The following is a 19,556-nucleotide window of genomic DNA, read 5'->3' on the forward strand; positions in this document are numbered from 1 at the left end:
AACAGCTGTCAAAAGAGGTGGCCCACTAGGAGTGAGGGTTTAGGCTTTGACTTAGGGCCAATCTTTCGAAATCAATGCTGCAGTGGGAGAGACCGCACTTTCTAGTCTACGTTGATCACCTACCAGCAGGAAAACTATCCCAAGGAAGGCTTCCCACTAGTGCTTTGCCTTGCAACGGTCAAGAAACTGCCTGAAAGGGGCTCCGCTCCGGATGACCTTGAGGGTCAAAGGCCCCGGTAAGGGGCTGCACCTTTCTCGCTCGAAGGATCTATAAAAAGAACGCCTCACTACGAATTCCTATCCCATTAATAAAGTACAGATAAGACGCGTAGCGGTAATTCCAAGTCTTACTTTTAAAGCATACGCATTGGCTTTACAGCCAATCCTTTGGCTCTGGACTTTCCGCTTGCTTTGATAGATCTCTCAAAAGAGGCTTTACCTAAGCCACTATGTCCTTTGTTTAATACCCCTATTCCTGACTTGAACAGAAGCTTCAGCTACTTTCAGAAGTGAAGAAGCAGCTACCATAACATCTTTCCGTGCAATACTGACGCAACTAGCAACCCGATCCTATAGGCACCCGCTATTTAATTTACTAATAGCAACCAGGCCGGCCTATATTTAAACGAGAATGCCGGGTCGCTTAGCGAGGAGAGGATAGGGTGCTCTCGGATTTTCTAAGAAAGACAGGGCAGGGCCTTCGAGTCATTTTGCATGTCGGAAAAAAGACAAACCATGGGCTCGGGGCATCGGTCGTCTAGGTTCCTAATCCGTATATCACCCGGGAACTCACTGTTGAAATTCCGGCAACTTGTTCACTTCGTTCTATTATATAATGGATTTGCCCTCATCAAGAACTCTCGCCAAATCACAAGCCTTCCTATTACGCCGGAATGCACTACCACCGTGGTCATTCATTCCTATGCCGGGGCGGGGGGCATGGCATTTTCACTTCGATTGGGAAAAACGTATTACGCAAGTACCAGTAATCTGAAAACCCCCTAGTTCTCCACCTAGGACTGACGGGCAAGCTAGCCCTTTTTTCTCTACCTACCGTACGCGCTATCAAAGGCACCCGGCTGGGCATCTCTCATCTTCTTGATCCTCAGAAAGAAAATTGAGTGATTTCCACTCTCTCGTTATCACTATCACTCGACTCTTTTATTCCCTCAACCACTTTCAATAAATGAAATAAAGAGCAACTCCGCCTAGAGAGTTAGCATCTTTGGTTGGTCCTACGCTCCTCTCCCACTTACTTCACTACTCCGTACCCCATTTTCTTTCCCGTGGAGCTGGCGTTGTAAGAGTCGTACCAACTCACTTGAGCTACTGAAAACTGGAGCTTTTAGTCGAGAAAGCGGCTAGTGCCCTTCCTTCATCTAGGACTCCCGGCCCTACAAAATACTAAATAGGGGGGGGTATTTCCTTGTTATTGATCTCTTTTTTTTCTATCTCTATATCGAACCAGGAAAGTTCTTCCCTTGCGCGCGCTTTGGTTCTGAAAAAACAGCCAACTCCGTTGAGGAGTGGATTCGCACTGAAGCGCTGTCGTCGACTGATCGCATTGATTTGCATGTTCTAAAATGGCCTTCGCGGTCCGTATGAGTTATTCTCTCGTAAGTGAATTGAGGAAATCCTTTTTCATGGTAAGGGATCCTAGCTAAGACAGTCAGTTCAGTAGTTGCCTCTACTGGGATGGGAAAGAAACTTTTATACGTTTTTGAAGCAAGAAGAGAAGGTGCGAAGGGGCTTTCATGGGCTGATTATGAGGCTTGTACTTCTCTCCCGTTAGGCATTGGTTGGGGTATAATCACTTTTTGATTGAGGCAGTAAAAAAAGATATAGATTCTTAAACCAGAAGTACGGTACGATCCGACACGAGCTTGCCCTTCTGACAAGCGATACTTGATACAAATCAAGATCAGATAAAAACCAAGCCATCTTCCAAATGGTGGAATGGGTAACTCCTACCTATGAAGTCTCTAGTTCATTGAAGGCGCGTCAGCCCTCCAACTGGCGTAGCTCAAAGCTGAGGTCTAAGCCTAATTGTAATGGTGGCATGTACCGAGGTTCTATCTTAAGCAAATCCGGAGAGAAGAGATTTGTAAAGTCAACCAGGGTTACGTAATTCGCCCGTAAGGTAAGGAAGCGGTATGGATCCGTTTAAGCTTTGCCTGAAAGCCTCACCCTGCCTGTAATCCCTCAGCATCCGATCAGATCAAATGGCAGCGAAGGAGAGACTTAAGAAAGCTTACTAGCTAGGCCGTTAGTTAGGTCCAACCCTGGCAAAGTGATTACTTACCCCGCTTACACTTACCCCGCTTACATAGAATAAAGTTCTCCGACTTTGAACACTTTTCTTTGAGTGACTGATGTAAAGGCTTTCTAACTTACTAGCCCAGAGTAGTATATTAGATAGGGGCATCAATCTATCTTTAAGCTATAGCCTAGCCTGTTGAAACTAAGACTGAGACTGGGAATGCTACTATAAAGTTTTACCTTGCACTGGTTCGTTTGTAGAGGGAATTGAGCGCGATGTAGGAGCACTCGTACTATACTTATTATCCACAGGTAAAGGAGCACGGGGCACTCGCCTGGCTCCAAATACTCAGACCTAACCGGCCATCGCTTCCACTAGAATCATGAGGGTGGATGCCCATTCTGTCACTTATGATTTTTGGGTAGATGCCTATTATTTTTTTTTTTTTAAAAGGGGAGGCCCTAAACTCAGTTACCTTTCTTCTTCACAGCTTAACCACACTAAATCAGTGTAAGCCGAAAAGCAATAAAGAAGGCTAGCTTCCCCATTCCACATGACTGCCATAAGAGGTATGAAATATCTTCTTAATTAAAGCAAGCAATCCAAGTTCCAGCAGGTTATCAAACTATCTTTCTACAGAGAGCAGAGCTAGACCGGTGTGTGCGAGACGGTGTAAGCCGGCAATGCGGGGTCGTTTAGATCTGAGAGCAGGGGGTTAGTTCCCATCTGATTCATTTCATCCGGCTGTCATCTATTACAGAGACTCTCAAGGACTCGCCTTGGATAGCATCTTAGATGGCTGGCTCGACCAGAGCGGACGACGGTCAGGGCTTGACTTCACTCCTTTCCTCTTTTACTTTTTGATCGAATGTCTGTTAAAAAAGTTATCACTTTTTGCCCACTGGGGTCTCACGTGTGGCAGCTGTTGGAAGAAACTCCGAATCCTCTATCGAAGTGAGTCCTGCTCCAAGGTCTTTCCTCTATGGAGTCTTCCCCTGCCTAAAATAAAGAGTAGGGTCACAATAAAAAAAAGCGTATATCAAATATAAAGTACGAGACTGTCTGGAGGACGAGCTCCTAGGACTCGAGCAAGAGCAAGAGAAGATCAAGCAGAGGGCCTTCCCTTCCTTCTAGTGTGCCTATCTATAAGTAGTTTCCAGGTTTCCTAGACCCCCGGATATCCCGATTGTGTTACTGCTTCTGTTCCCCAAACAAGAAGAATTTCTTTCACTAAATGGGTTTCATTTGTAGCAGTCCAATAAGGGTTCTATGCCCTCGGTAACTATCAAGAGCACGACCCGCGACCCCTCTTCTTACTTAATAGTTGTGTCGCATAAAGTGCCGTTCCCCTCTGAGCCAAGATGAGCTACCAGGGCGTGCATTTCTTACTAAATAAAGGACAGTGCCTGCCCCCTTTCTCCCTATCGGTCTTTGCGGGCTTTCCTTTCTTTGAGGAAGGCATTGGGTGATCTCCTGCCTCTGGATTGCCTACCAAATGCAACTGGGGACATAGGAACGACCAGGCCTTTCCTGATAGTAGTGTGCCTCTATATTAGTAAGTTGTTTCCCGCTTTCCAGAAGAAGTCGCTATTGTTCCTAAAAGAAAGAGTAGGGTCCTGCTCTGTTCCCTACTAATTGCGTAGTAAGAAAAGCTGCTGCCCTTCCCCCTCGTAGGGTTGCTCTTTTCCCTCGGTGAGTAGCTTCCCGTCCTTGCTTGTCTGGTACTTTAATAATGGGTCTTTCGCTCTCTCTTTCGTTTAGTGTGAAATCCTGATCCCAGCTGACTCCAGAATCAAAACCTTCCTTCGAGCCTGTTCTTGTTCTAGGGGCATGGCTCTCCCACATCTTTTTCAAAAAACTTATTTTGTAGAGGAAGTCAGTCGTGAATCTCGGTCTAACTTCGTTACCTTAGCCCGGTCAACAGCCTAGTTTCCTAGACCTCCTTCTATCCCGATATTGAGGCAAGCCCGGTACCCCTTATTGTGTTACTGATTCTGTTCCCCAAGAACAATCAAACTGTTCGTAGCTCTAATTGCGTGGGCTGTTAGGACTATGGGGACGATAGAGAGTCCTCTAGCCCGGTCCCGTCCTTGCGTCCTTGTATTCCGATTGTTCTTACCGAGCTAGCTAATATAAAGTCTTTCCTTTTCTAGTAGCTAGGTATCTAGATCGAGTATCATACCATTTTCCAAAGAAAGATAGTATGCTAAAATGGTATGCTAATATGGTATGCTCTTCTAGGGATAGAGCACTCTGTAAGAAGGTAGTCTGCCCTCCATACTAAGCTAAGGGCTTTTCTATTAGCTATAGTAGCTAGATGGGAATGTAGCCTAGCTGCTAAGAGAAGGGGCGGTATTAAAAATGATGGATGATTTATTAAACGGAGTAGAGAAGAATAAGTTACTAGTGTAAAGAAAGAGTAGGAATGGGATTGAGTTAGAAAAGAAAGAAGGAAGCGGGGAAAGGTAAAGAGTTCCGATTGGATTGGTTAGAAGTGTATTGTATCGAACATGGTATCATCAATTCACCACCTATGGTAAAAAGAGATGTTCTAAGTCTCCTCTTTCTGTCAAGCAGTGCGAGTGAAGCGCTTCTCGGGCGCGAACGAAAACTCTCGTCCCAACCCAGGAATAAGGAGACCTTTTGGTCGCGGTAATCATATTATTCCGTCCACACCTAGCTACAAGAGCTTCTATTCGTAAGCTAACGGCCGGCTAAGAGGACTTAAGGGCAAGCAGATCAGGAAGCCCCCTTTCATCAATTGATAAACAGCAGATCTTGCGACACAACTGATTATGCGAAAAAGAATAATCGGAGAAGCGCTTACCCTAGAAAGAACCGGCTTCTGTCCGGAGGAAGAAATCCTACGATTCATGTGATGGTATTGAGACTCCTTTTAGGAGCCTTAGGCAAGCACGAGATGAAGAAGCTTCAAGTGCAGATAGTTCAATGCCAGTTTGGGCTAAAATTGGTTAGGGAAAGAACATCATTCATTGTTATGCTAACCATTCCTTCACTTCAGACAGAAATTAGGCGTGCTTTTGTTCCAAAAACACATAAGCCAATAGGGGGTAATCAAATAGATAAGGGAAGAGTGGGAGTTGGATAGCCGATAGAAGATTTGCTTAAGCCTTTGGTGGTATTATCCTTTCAGCTTTCTTCGCTTCTACCTTTTCCCCGACAGCTTCTAAAGCATCTACTTTCCCGGAACCAGCCGTGTAAGAAATAAAAGCTATTGACTTGACCCTTTCTTCTTTTTGGCCTAGCCGGAGATGCGGACTTTCTCGCTACAACCGAGGGTACTAAGTCATCAGAAGAATGACGAAAAACCAACAGCTGCAGAACCCGAAACACCCGTTTCTAAATCAATTAGGCAGATGTCAGAGATTCTGTTACGGATGATGGAGTTGGTGAAACTTAGACTGATGATTCTCTTACAGTTGCATCTCCTGATGAGGATATATAGACAATTCTTTCGAATAAGACGCCTAGACCCTAGGGTGGCAGACGACTCATCAATCAGGAGTAAGGACATCGAAAGGTTTAGAGTGTAGAGGAATAGAAAGAATAAGCCAAGTAGTTCTCCGCCGAGAGTTTAAGCTAAGATTGATGAAACAGGTCTTGCGGCTGGCAAAAGAGATTCTTCCTCTGCTAGGATAGGTACTAACCTTACTGTTCCTGTCTACTCTTCGGCTAATCTATTTGTCTATTAACTTCCTCTTAACTAGATAACTAGAATAACTTATAAGCAACTGCCCTTTAGGATAATAGCTTAAAGTCTCTGTTCATCTGCGGTCACAAAATCAGGCTGCTCTAACTGCTATTAGTTAGTTCCACGGGTAACTGTCGTTATCGAGGGGGCCAGTCTGTTCTGTCTACCAGTCAGTAGCTAACCGAGACCCCGCTCTTCTTTCATAAGCAAATCTACTTGGTGCTTTTGTATGTAGAGAATGCTTTTAGCTCTTTTCACGACTCTGCTCCCCGCTGCTCTTGTAGGTCTTGGTGGTAGGGCAGTAGGAGTCAAGGCAATAGGATCCGTCGACTGAAATGGCCTAAGTTGGAAGGGCAGACTCCAGGCCGAAAGGCGATTACTAGTAGATCCCGGGGGAACCCCCTTTCTAAAGCTAACGAAAGGAACTATGACCATGGGAATGATTGTTGAATAAAGAAAGTACCACTAAGGAGGTGTCCCTCTTGCCTAATAGTCACTCTGTTCACGGTTAGCTGGGAATGAATGTGAACCAATTGTTGACAGAGATGATTTGATTAGCTTGATAAGGTAGGCTTTCGGATAGTCAATATGATTTAGTGATGGTGTCCGTGGTCTTGTTCAAATGCTTTTTTCGGGCCAGGAGCAAGAGCTCCTTTCTTTTCCTGTTCACGAATCCCATGCAGGTTCCCGGGAAGACGACGGTGCGATTTCATCAGTTGGAGGCGTAACTGCTGCAGTTAGCTCTACTCTAAAGGCTGCTCTACCACCTAGGGGATAGGATCTCTTTCTGCGTCTACTGATGCTTTTGAAAGAGCCTTTGGTTTGGCGTCTGTGAGCTCTATCACTCAGAAGCTAAAAGCTGTCAAGGCAGCCCTTAAAGCTTGGAATCTTCTCGTACTGTTCCCGTTGTATGTTCACGCATCGCTAGCCCTGCCTAAGGAAAGGAGTCCCTACTAAGACTAAGATGGAAACGGTGATTACGCCAAGGAAATCCATTCTCCTTGAGCTTTTAGCGATTGAATTCCGTCTCTCGGTCTGTCCTCCTATTCGAGCAAGCCTGCCAACAATAAGTCAAAAAGAGATGCCCACCTTCTCTGCACGTATAAGAGAAAGGCGCTGGTACACAGTTGTTGTTCTAACGACTACAAGTATAGTCCAGCATTATAGGGAGGGGCGCGAAAGATAGATGCGGGAGTTTAGCTTTTACTACAATCCTCCGGAACGCATTAACATGTCTTTAGTCAACTCAGGGGCGTATAGACGATGAGAGAAGACGAACGCGTCAAGATCCAAGAGCTGAAAAACCGCTTCACAGCTATGAAGAACAGCCGCAGTACGATTGATGGACTCATCAAGAATCTAACACAGTTTCTGTATCCGTATGAGAAAAACTCAGAGACCACGATGTGGGATACGACCGCTTCAATCGCATGCATCAAACTCTCTTCTTTGCTTTCTAGTCTCATCACTCCTGCTGGCCAAAGATGGCACGGTTTGGCTGAACCTGATTTCTTCATGAAAGAGGAATTTGAGCGAGGCTCAGCGGAGTCAAAGAAGATAAAAAAGTGGCTTGATGAGGTGACGGATACGCTTTTTTGTTATCGGGAGCGTTCTGGATCTGGATTTGCTGGATGCATACAGTCGTTTTACACGAGTGCGATCGAGTTTGGCACGGGGTGTTTGTATATTGAAGCGGATGAAGAGTGGAGAGGGGTAAAAGAGGGTATTCGCTATATCTCTGTTCCTCTTAAGACTGTGTACTATGATGTGAACCACCAAAACGAGGTGAATACGGTCTTTCGAGAATTTGAGTTTACGGCGGATCAAATCGTTCGCAAATGGGGTGAGAACACATTATCGCAGAATATGAAAAATGCGTTAGAGAGGGACAGGGAGGCTAAGTTTAAATTCCTTCATGCTGTTTTTCCGAGAACGTCTCAAGAAATGTTTAAGGATTCCCAACATGGGGAGACAGTGAAGCATTTTCATTCTCAGTTTGTATGTACGGATGAGAACATCATTTTTGAAGAAGGGCTTCTTCGCACCCTGCCTTATGTCGTGGGGAGATATCGAACAAGATCAAACGATATATATGGGAAATCCCCTGCAATGGACGCGTTGCCTGCTATTCGACGTTTGAACGAAATATCAAACGAGTTGGTGCAATACGCCCAATTGGCTCTCCATCCTCCGATCCTTGCTCCATCTGAAGCGAGACAACGTGATTTTCAATTAAAACCTCGTCATCTCAATATTGGGGCGGTGAGCAAAGACGGAAAACCTCTGTTTCATCTTATGGGGTTAGGAAATCCGATTCCTTTCTACGAAGAAATCAAAAGGATAGAGGAAAAGATCAATAGTGTTTTTCTTTTGGATTTGTTTCAAATTCTAGCGGACAGAGCAAGTCGGTCTGCGGCGGAGTCAATGGAAAAGACCCGTGAGAAAGGAGCTTTTGTTGCCCCTATTATCGGGAGGTTGCAGTCTGAGTTTCTAGGTTCAATGGTCAAACGTGAGTTGGATATTTTGGATTCTCAAGGCAGACTCCCCCTCCCAAAGGATTAAGACGAGCATCCTGATTTTGATACTCTGAAGGTTGAGTATCTGTCGCCTTTGTTCAAATATCAGCAAGCCGAAGTTGTTTCCAGTGTGTATCAAAATACGAGCCATCTTTTCGAACTGGCGTCTCGGATTGGAGATCCTTCCGTGTTGGATACCGTTAATTTTGATGCTGTTTCGCGTTTCGTCCTGACGAAGGGGGGAGTTCCTGCTGAGTGTATTCGCACCCAAGAGGAGGTTACTAAAATTCGCTCTGATAGAATGGCAGATAGGATAGACGAGAGTAACGCCCAAAAAGAAGACCAATTTCAAGAAATTGGCGTAGCAGAAGGGGCTAAAGCTAAAGCTGCAGGAGAGGTCGTGCGGTAAAAGCTGAAGCGGGGGTTGAATGATTGATTTCAAGTTTTTGATCGAAAAAGTAAAGTAAAGCAGGCGGCTTTTCAACGCGGGTACACCGTGGATGAAGAGGCGTTAGAGGCAACCTTACACAGAGATGAGCGAAGACTCGCGATGTTTAAACACGTTTATAGTACTCCTGAAGGAAAGTGGGTCTTGGATGACTTAATGTGTGAGGGTGAGCTTTTATCGCCCCCTGACACCCGTAGCTCTGAACACATCACCTTCCAAGCGGGGAAGAGACATATCGCACTGTATATCGTTCGCTCCCTCTCTCTCACCATTGGGGATATGGTATCCTCATTCGTCAAATTTGAATACGACCATACACAAGGAAAAGACTAAATGACTGAGAATTCTTCACCACCCACGACAGAAACGAAGACCCCTGTGGCTTCTCATTCTTTTCATGCTGAGGCGCAAGCGGCAGAACCCATCCAAAGGGTTGCCCAGTCGGAAACGCAGGAACAGGATTCTCTCCAAACTAAGTCGGAATATAATCTTAAATTCCCTGATTTCATTTCCTCAGAAGAAGCGGAGTATCACCGCCTCACCTTTAAGGAAGTGGGGCTTGACCCAGACAAGGCACAGCAGGTGATGGACAAACTCGTGGGTTTGAGCGATCAAAAATACAAACGCCAAGTAGAGAGCCTTAAACAATCTTTGCAGGAAGATAGATCCCAATTGCAAAAGGAATTCGGGGCGGATTACGCATCGAAAAATCAGTAAATTTCTCGTTATATCAAGGAATCCAATATCTCGGATGATGATGTGAATTCCTTAGTGGACACTTGGGGTTTTCGAAAAACGTTTCACTTCTTTGATCGCTACGCTCAAATGAGTAAATCTCCTTCCGTGGGGGACACGTTTGCCAAGGGAGAAGGGCAGGATTCTTCCTCACACAATATGGATTCACAAGCAGAAATGCTGAAGGATAAGGATTTCTTCAAAAAACTCACACAGGGGGATGCGAGTGCCTCCAAACTGATGCGTGAAAACGCCCTTAGAAAAGCGTTGAGTGCAGCAGAGTAACAATAACCACTACCCAAGAGAAAGGTATAACCTATGGCTAATCTAGAGCAACAGAAAAAAGCGAATATTATAGAATTTAAGGACACTATGGCGTTAGGATTACAACAAGAGCAATCTTTGTTGAGTCCCCATGTTGAGACTAAACACTATCATGGGGAAAAGACGGCAATTTTGCAGGTATTTAATCCTACTGAAGTATCTGAAGTCCCCGATGTGAAGCTTCCCCCTACTATACACAATGATACTCCCCAAGATAGGAGATGGATGGGCTTTAAGAATTATTCTTGGGCGGAAGTTGTGAATCCTTTCGTGCATTTAGAACAGAATATCAATCCTTTCATCCCGTATTCTAAATCTGCGGTCGCTGCTTTTAAGAGAAAGCAAGACGAGATTATTATGAGGGGAATGCTGGGAATCAATAAAACAGGAAAAGAAGGGGTTTAAAGACACCCTTGCAGGTCAAATTATCGACGCTATAGTTTGGCTGTCTGAGCATGAAGTGGATATTTCTAGAGAAAGAATTAATCTCGCACTCCCTCCCGCTGTTTACAGAAAAATGTTTAATATTGAGCAAGTCATCAATAAGGATTATGTCAATACATCCAATTTAGATGCGGGACGAGTACGTTATTTCGCAGGTGTGAATATCATTCTGTATAAAAAAGTTCTAGGGGATGCACAGTGTCCAAAAGACATCCGCATTGAGGGAACGGATACGAAAAACAACTATTATTGTCCTGTTTGGTGTTCTTCCTCTGTTGAATTAGGCATATGGAATAGCGTAGATGTTTCAGACGATAAACTCCCTCAATTCCATAATGCCCAACAATTGCTTGCCACGGCTTCTATGGGGGCTGCCCGTTTAGAGCCTAACAAGATTGTTTGTCTCGAAGTGCCTAAAGCGGCGTAATGAACGAGTTAGACGTTTGTAATTGGGCGTTGTTGAAACTGGGTCAAAACCCTCTTGACAGTCTGAGTAAGGGTTCGCCTTGTGCTCAACTCTGTGAGAAACTTTTTCCCCCTCTACACAGAAGTCTTCTTCGTTCTTTTTGTTGGGGCTTTGCGTCCCGCAGTGCGGTTTTATCCCCTCTTTATGCAAAAGAAGAGCAGAGTGGAAAGGTGAGGTATCTTCTGCCTAAAAAGTGCCTCAAAATTTGGGAATTAAGCGAAGGTTATAGTCGGGAAGGAAATACGATTGTAGGACTCTTGTGGTCCTCTCTTCGTTCGTTTTCTTAAGGAAGTTTCTATTGAGGAGTGTGATCCACTGTACCACGAAGCCCTCGCTTTGAAATTAGGGAGCGAATTATGCCCCGTTCTCACTGCCGATGATCAACTTAGAGCTTTTCTCAAGTCCGAATGCGAGGCGGTTTTAGCGAAGGCGATCGACATGAATGGGATTGAATGAAATTCCCTAACCTGTAGAGTACTTAGTTGTCTAAAATAACCTTTCACAAGAGGTCTTTTGCGGGCGGGGAGTTATCGCCTGAATTGTGTCAATCAAGAACGGATCTCGCCATTCATTCGCAGGGATTAGCCCGTTGCGTTAATCTCATTCCTCTGCGAACAGGGGCTTTGATCGGCAGACCGAATACGATTTGTTATCCGCGGCTTTCCCTTCCGTAACCAGTCACCACCTTTCTTTTTCCGTGACAACCGATCTGAGCGTTCTTTTTGTTTTCGGGAGGTACGAGATGGTTTGTGTTTGGGTTAAAGGGAATCAAGATCCTGAAGTATTCAAAACGTTCACCACTCCGTACACTGAATATGAGGCGAAGCAGTGTGATTATGCCCGTCATGGGTCTCTCGTGGTTCTCACACATCGTAACTATCCTCCTCATCAAATCAAATTCGACCAAGAGAAGAGGGCGTTCAGTTTTCCGTGATGAAGTTTGAACCCCAACCTTGGTTGCCTACTCGGCGGGTGAAGGGTAAAAAGCATGAAGCGGAATTGTTTGTGCATACCTTTCGTTCAAAGGAAGGCATGATAATGGTTGAGGCTACACGCTCTCTCTTTCGAAAGGGGGATCAAGGCAGGATGCTTCGGATGGGATGGACTCCGAATGCATGGCAAGCGAACACGTGGTATCCTAAAAACGCATGGATGCTCACGCATGGGAAAATACATCAAAGTGTGGGGGAGGGAAGGTCAGGATCAAAATGGGTTGACAACAAAAAAGATCCTTATGTCAAGGATGGGGATGTCACATGGAGAGTCATGGCAGCGGAGGTGGATAATACGAGCAAGACTTATATTGGCAGTGATCGACGTTATTATGTGTGGGGAACGATAGAAAAGGTGGAAAATTCTCTCCTTGCTAAGGTCAGACTTCGCGAGGGTTTCTGCGTTACGGATGATACTCCCACGGATCATTGGAATTTGAGTGCGTGGGGGGATCAGGAAGATTATCCGCAACATGTGTCTTTTTATGCTAATCGGCTGGTGTTTTCGGGGGGGATAGACGAGCCTCAATCCATTTATTTGTCGGAGCATGGCGATTTCAATAGTTTTTCTTCTGACAAGGATTCCGGTGAACTGAGCCTTTTGAAGGCTTTAACCCTTTCTATCGCCGACGATTGCATGCAAGAAATTCGTTGGTTTAGACCTATGGAAAGAGGGCTTCTTGTCGGAACGGATAGTTCAATGTGGCTGGTTTTTTTGGATTTAGAGAAAGGATTTCATTACGAAGTCCGTAGCCTTTCAGGCTCTGGGGTGTATTCTTCTGCCCCTTTGAGCGTAGGAGAACTCATTCTCTACGCCCAAGGGGCAGGCAGAAAAATCAATGCAATAGGAGGGTCAATAGAACGGGGTTTCACCTTCAAAGACGCGACTCAATTTGTGGGGCATCTTTTTGATCTACGAACCTCTTTTCTCTTTCTTTCTTTCTTTCTCTCTTATTTCCTACGGGAAACTTAGAGGTATAGCACGAAGCTGAGGTAAAGGGCTAAAACCATCTTCCATACTCTTTTTACACTGTATTGTCGGATCTAAAGATCTTTAGCTGGTATAATACCTTCTATAAGAGCAAACTACTCCCATTTTTCTACTCCCATTTTTGGATTGCACAAGAAATGGTGAACCATCTACAACTCGGAACGAACCTGTATCTATGACGCTTTTTTGATTTTCTCCGATATACAGAGATTCATACAACAAAAAATGTATATATAGGGGGCCAAAGCACTCTAAAAAAATATTTATTTTCAAGAAAAAACTGTACGTATAGTAAGTCAGCATTAATAAATTAGGTGTTTTCCTTCTATAATCTAGACTCCCATGCCTCTGCTCTCTAGAAATCTGCTTTCCTTAGTTAGCTCCTGGGCGGAGCTGACCTAACGAGTATAGAAACATACCTAGTGTCACACATCCTATCGAGTTCTTTTGCTTTTCGTGGCAGGGTTCCCTAGGCAAAACTCAATATGATGACCAAAGAGGGGTTCCGAACCATACTTACTGAAGTTGATACCCTCCCTTGATTCGATTCTTCTGCTCAAACCTTCACATCCGAAGATGATGGCCCAAACGCCAGAGGACGCATTCTTGGTGGTAGTAGTGCAATCAATACCAGTTTTTATAGCCGAGCTAACCAATTATTTTTTAATAAATCTAGTGTCAACTGGGCCCTTTGGAGTTGTAAATCAGTCTTATCAATGAGTTTAGCAGACAATAGTTTTTAGGCCTGAGCTTAGGAACGGGCTGTCTGCTGTCAGAGATGGGTTGTTTGAGGCTGGGATTTTTTTCCTTATCTTATAAGGTTTTTTTTACTGAAATCATTTTTGCGAGATTCCAATTAGTAGAACGACTTTTGATGGTGTAGGGAGGAGACATAGTTGAGCTGATCTTCTCAATTATTAAAATGAATAATGTTAATGTTGCTGTGTATGCAAGTGTAGAAAGGGCATCTACTCCATATTCAAGGTCTGGGATAACAGCAATTAGGGTAATTTACTGTGATCAGATGGGGCAGTAACACTGTGCATTGGTACACGAGAATGGGCAGGTGATACTATCTGCTGGTGCCATTGGAAGTCCGCAGTTACTATTATTGAGTGGCATTGGACCTAGGCCATACCTATCTATCCTCAAGGAGGATTGATTCCTTTGGCATATTTCTATATGTGGGGCAGTACAGTACCTCTATGATAATCCTCGAAATGGCATCTAAATTGTGCCTCTGGAGCACTCATTGATACAAGTAGTTGGCATAATCGATGTGGGAGCTTATCTGGAAGCAGCTTCCTGTGTTATTCGATTTGTATCCCCTGCTCGATCCGTTTTCATTAGGTCTCCATTCTCACCTCTGTATTTCACAGTGGCCACCCTTCCTTATGGAAAAAAATCACTGGGCCACTTTCTACTGGCTCACTAAGGCTGGCTTCGACAGATGTAAGAGTGAATCCAATTGTTCGATTCAATAGTTTTTAAACCCAATAGATTTAGAGAAGTGTGTAAATGGTACGCGCAAGATTGGGGATGTGCTGAGGAGCATCTTCACTGCCTTTTCCTTCCGGACCAATACCAAGGTATATCCTACAAAGTTCCTTTCTTTAGCGAGAGGGGGTGAGAACAGAGATGTAGCCGATCTACAGGATTCCTTTTCTCCAGCAACAGATCCTCCGGTACCGTAGAAAGAGTAGAGGGGTAATCTTTCTTGTTTTGAGTTTGAGGTGGCACAATACCTTACCTTTAGGTAGAGGAAAGACGTAGCTGGCACAAGCACAATCAGTAGCCCTTGGCCTTGGAGGGCGGATCAAGCAAGAGCTTTTGCCTTCTGTGTGGTACTTACTCGACTACCCAGGGAGGAGGTAGAAGGGCAGGAGGTGTATGTAGGCTTGACTTCGAAATAGTCAAGTAGACAAAAAGATGAAATAGCGGGTGGAAACTCAACCCACGAAACCGGAACATAGGCTTCAAAAGAAGCTGCAGGAGGATTACCCCGAAAGAGAAAGAGAATCGGGAAAGGAAGTGGCTGACTTTCAAAGCGGGAAAACGATCGGGCTACGAACTCGGGTACTCAACCGTTGGAAAGTGGAAAGTAGGTTGCCAGTTCAACCGAAGCCGGAGAAATAACGAAGGATATTACTAAAAGGGGTATGGGTTAACCAAGTAGAAGATCGAATGGAATAAGCCAAAAGAAAAAGGGATTCCACTCCAAATAGTCTAAAGGATAGAACCAGACCTGATAAAGAGCTTAGTCTTAGTACTTGCATTCTACATTACATATTACATCTATAGTAAATAAGAACTAGAGAACTCATTCACACCCCTGAAACTAGCTCAGTTAGCTGCCTACCCTGCTTCGCTTTGCCTTCCTTTGACTTCCATCTCCTGCTTTTAATCTTCTTTCTTCTTCGCTTCTTTCTTCGATGATCTTCTCCTATCCAGTCAGTTAACCTTTTCCTTCGTAAACTAAACCTTCAACGGGAACTCCTACTACTTATAGTTAGTCTATCTACGTAATTCTTTCTTTTTCTTTAATAAGAAAATTTACCACGGTCAAGCCTAGTAGAGCTCAATGTCCGACAAGACTAGCTTTGACCACGAAAGAGAGACCAAGGCTGAAAAGAAGCTTTCTTTGACGATCCGTGGATGCGTAGTTTGAAAGTGTTTCCACCTGAACCTTTTTTTCATTAGAAATGGCTTCAGACTCGACCTGAAAGGTGCCAATTACATCTATTGGACCAGACGGAAATACAAGCTTTCTTGTAACATGCATGGGTTCGACGTATTCTTTTGCTTGAATTCGACTAGATCCCTTCCCGCCTAGTAGTTCTCACTGGTAGGCTACCGGGCAAACTCGGTGGAGCCGCTGGTGGTTCTTTGTTTCTTTATCCATTCCACTTTCTGTAAACCCCTGACTCTGTGTCTCGCGCTTTTCAGCCTTCATTCCATTCCCGTAATTCCTTTATGAAACTACATACCTTGCCTCAGGGAACTACACTAATGAGGAATATCATATCCTACCAGGCACGATCGAAAGGATTTAGGGCACCTTACTTATAAGGCCCGGACTTGCCAATACGGATGAGGGACGACCCAGAGGATATCCGTGCAGAAGCAGAAGCTCGGTACGAAATGGCGACGGAAAAACTTCAGGGGGAAAACGCAGCACTCAAATGCACTCAAATGCAAAAGAACTGGAAGGGAAGGTCAAGCTGGAGAAAGCAAGGAAGAATGCTCTTCAGCTTACTTTTTACGACCTAAACCAGACTCAACGCAATCTTATTCAAACTATGACAGAAGAATGTGAAAGGCTAGCGATTGAGTGCCAGAGGCTGAAGTTCGAGGATGACTCCCTCCATGGGAGTTCTATTATCGAAGATTTCCTTGCGCTGAAGAACCCACTTGACGCTGGCTTCGATAATAGGCGGATCGAGTATGATTATTCAGTATAGACAGATACCCTGGTAACTGGTAGACAGAAATAGCGACAACTCATCATAGGGCTATGCTTATGCGCGAGAACTTGTGTACATAAATCATGAAAGAGCATTTCGAGATGGAAGCAAATACAACCAATGAAATCACAGACTCAGTAACCGGGGAAGCTCTCAAGGCAAGGTAGCCCAACTTCTTTCGCACCGCTTTCTTTCTAATCAGTTCTTGCTGTAAGTATCAAACTTTCTATTACTCTTTTATGGATGGAAATCTTTTTGAATTATCATTTCTTTCTATTAGGTAAAGAGCTTAGCTTACCGCTATTGGAGAGGTAAAGAGCTTACTATTTCCAGATCAAACTCTATCCTAAATTGAGACTTTACTTATACTTTAGAACTTCAACTTGAATGTGTAAAGCATAACCTTAGGAGGACAAATGCCACAGAAAGAGAAGAAAACCAGATCAGTTGGAATCTCTTCCATCTTAGTCTAAGCTATCTGAATGCCGCTAAAATCAAATCGGATGTGAATTTCGTAGTTGTGAATTCCAGAACTGGGCGCGAAAGCAGCCAACCAGAGAGAAGAAGGCGTAGGGTGGGATCATATCTCGCTATGAGACATCCAGTTAGGACGTAACATAGGCCATTTCGCTAGCTCTGGGCACAGAGCACCGTCGGAAAGGACAATCCTCTGGGTGAAGGGCTACTCACATGCCACGTCTCGCCGATTACTGACCCAGCTCATCTTGACATAGGAAGATGAGGAGATAAGAGGCCAAGGTTGGAAAACAAATAAGAAATCCCTCACATCTTATTGAGAAGGAAAGTAGATTAGAAAGATCTTGCTCGGCCGACTATTGCATCCCTGAGTTCGGCCTAAGGATATTAAGAACTTGGGAAACCTACTCAAGAAAGTCTCTCTCTATACCCAACCAAAAAGGTCTCTGGCTTCCCCTTCGGGGGATAGATCAGATCGTGTGGACAACCTGTTAAAATAAAAAGACAATTTCAGAAAGAAAGAATTGCCTCCCCGGAAGATAGATTGGACAGAAACAGGAGATAGATCAGCTAATCGGAATCGGCATCCCTTCACTCAGTAAAAGAACTCGAAAAGCCTTGTTCAAGCTTCTAAGCTAAGACGGGCTTCTGAAGCTAAGCACCTAAGGGAAAAGAGAAATGGTGCTGACCCTTTCTAAGAAAAGAAGAATTTCGCTGATTCACTGAAATCCCCTATCATGCACTAAATAATTTGAGGGAGATTACTCAACGTCAGTGAAATCCGTGAAATATCTTTTATTTCTTCCAGTGGGAGTGTGAAAGGTTTTTCTCCAGCACGCACCTCCGGTAAGGAGGACGATTTAAACTCAAATATCGAAGAGAAAAGGGCCTAGAACTATAAACCTCAATTTCTTGATTCTCTACCGAAGCGAAGGGGAATCCACTTGAAAGCTCGATTTGCTCTCTCGCATGCTCCTAGAATTAGGGACTAGATTCTTCCATCATTTCCAAAGGAAGATTAGGGACGATTTAGATTCCCATCCTTAAGATTCTCTTCCATCCCCGAAAAGCAGCTGAAGGATTCTGAACTGGAAAACTTCTGTTTTCGAGCCAGTTCGCCTGTACCTGACAATGAGGCTTTCAAGGAATCGAAAGAATGGAAACAATTAATCGAAAAAAGACAATAGCTTTCTTTAAGGGCTCCCGCAGGATACGGGAATGGGAAGGCACAAGGAAGAACACCCCCTCGATGTCCTTTACCAACTGAAGTCAATGCCTTAGCCAATACATTCTGATACCCCCAGAAATTACCTACTCAAGAAGGAAGAACATTTAAATCGTAAGGGTAAGTAGCTCTATCAACTCTCTCTGAATCAAAGGTTAGGGCAGGGCCTCCCTCGCTCTACTAACTCCTCAGAAAGAATTGTCTTCCCTGGCTCAGCAGTGAAAGCTTTCTCTAAAGGATTGAACCATCTCTCATCTCAAGCCTAGGACCGATGGAAGCGGGACTTCTTTCTAAAGTGCAAACCTCTCAGAAAGAAATTGCCTGCCCAGTTCATAAGATATAAAAAGAGGGATTTTCATAGTTACACGTGAGGGAAGAGTAAGAGCAGGAAAGCATACTTCCCATTTGACAACTATCAGAAAAAACTCACTTATGATCCTACTTTCGCTGCTCCAATTGCTTTAGCGAGAACCGCTGTCTATGTATATAGGAACTCTTTTCCGGGAACCTCGTGGGAGACTAGTCGAATCAAGCAATACAAGCGCTGGAGTCAGTGGGCTTTTTTTTTCATCTACTCAGCTTCGCTACTTTAGCATGGCTGGAATAAAGTTTCCAAAAAACCTGGCTTTTGGTTGGGTCAATTGAATCCAGGAACACTACACTACATTCGCGGGAAGACCTTTTGGGATGTACGTCCATCCTACCACAACACCTCCAGCATTTGGAGATCGATACTCTCGATCAGAGACGTTATGAAAAGGTATATCAGAGCCATCATCGAGGATGGCTCGAATACTCACGTTTGGAGCGATATTTGGCTTGAAGAGGGAAGCTTGATTGATCTATTCGGAGAAAGAGTGATCTACGATTCTGGCTCATCCGAAACCCGGGACCAGTAGACGGAAAATGTAGGAACCAGAGTTGCATCGTATAAAGGAGAACTTTAACAAGGTCCCGATCAGGGTCAAACTTACCCTGCGCTTTCCCTTTTTGGGAAAGAAAGTACTGGAAAAATCCACTACATCACATCGGTGAATTTGTTAAGGTTAAGGCAGGGGGACCACTTTACAGGCATGGTATCAGGAACTGCGCTCGCATCTGCTTCACAGTGGACCTGGAAGGCTGCCGGACTCAATCAACCTGCTAAGAGTAAGAGAAGAGTACTGAACGGAAGGAAAGTGCCTTATACAAGTGAGTTTTAAAATGTTTTGTTGTAGTCCCGCCCTTACTTACAAGAGTAGTGTAAAAAAAATTATATTGTAAAATGATTAAATCGAGGCTATACCTGTATCAATAGCAGAAAGAGACGTAAGTTAAGACACAAGTTTGAAAGCTGGATAGTCGGTAGCTCCAGACTCTTGCAGTGCTTTTTGTAAACTGCTGAAGTTGTAGAAAAAATGAAAGCAAGCGCAGGAAGGTAAGCAATCAGGTAATCCATTTCAACTGAGAATTCTATAAAAAAAGATGTTTACATCTCAAAGTTTCACTTCAAATGCTTCTCT

General features: G+C 44.3%; 1 pseudogene; it reads left to right on the forward strand.

Annotated features, from left to right (window-relative positions):
* The first annotated feature begins 13,373 nt into the window (after nt 1-13,373).
* Nucleotides 13,374-14,582, forward strand: LOC136219181 ((R)-mandelonitrile lyase-like; annotated as a pseudogene).
* Nucleotides 14,583-19,556: the final 4,974 nt, after the last annotated feature.

The sequence above is a fragment of the Euphorbia lathyris genome, chromosome 2 (genome assembly GCF_963576675.1).
Source record: "Euphorbia lathyris chromosome 2, ddEupLath1.1, whole genome shotgun sequence".
Taxonomy (NCBI): Eukaryota; Viridiplantae; Streptophyta; class Magnoliopsida; order Malpighiales; family Euphorbiaceae; genus Euphorbia; species Euphorbia lathyris.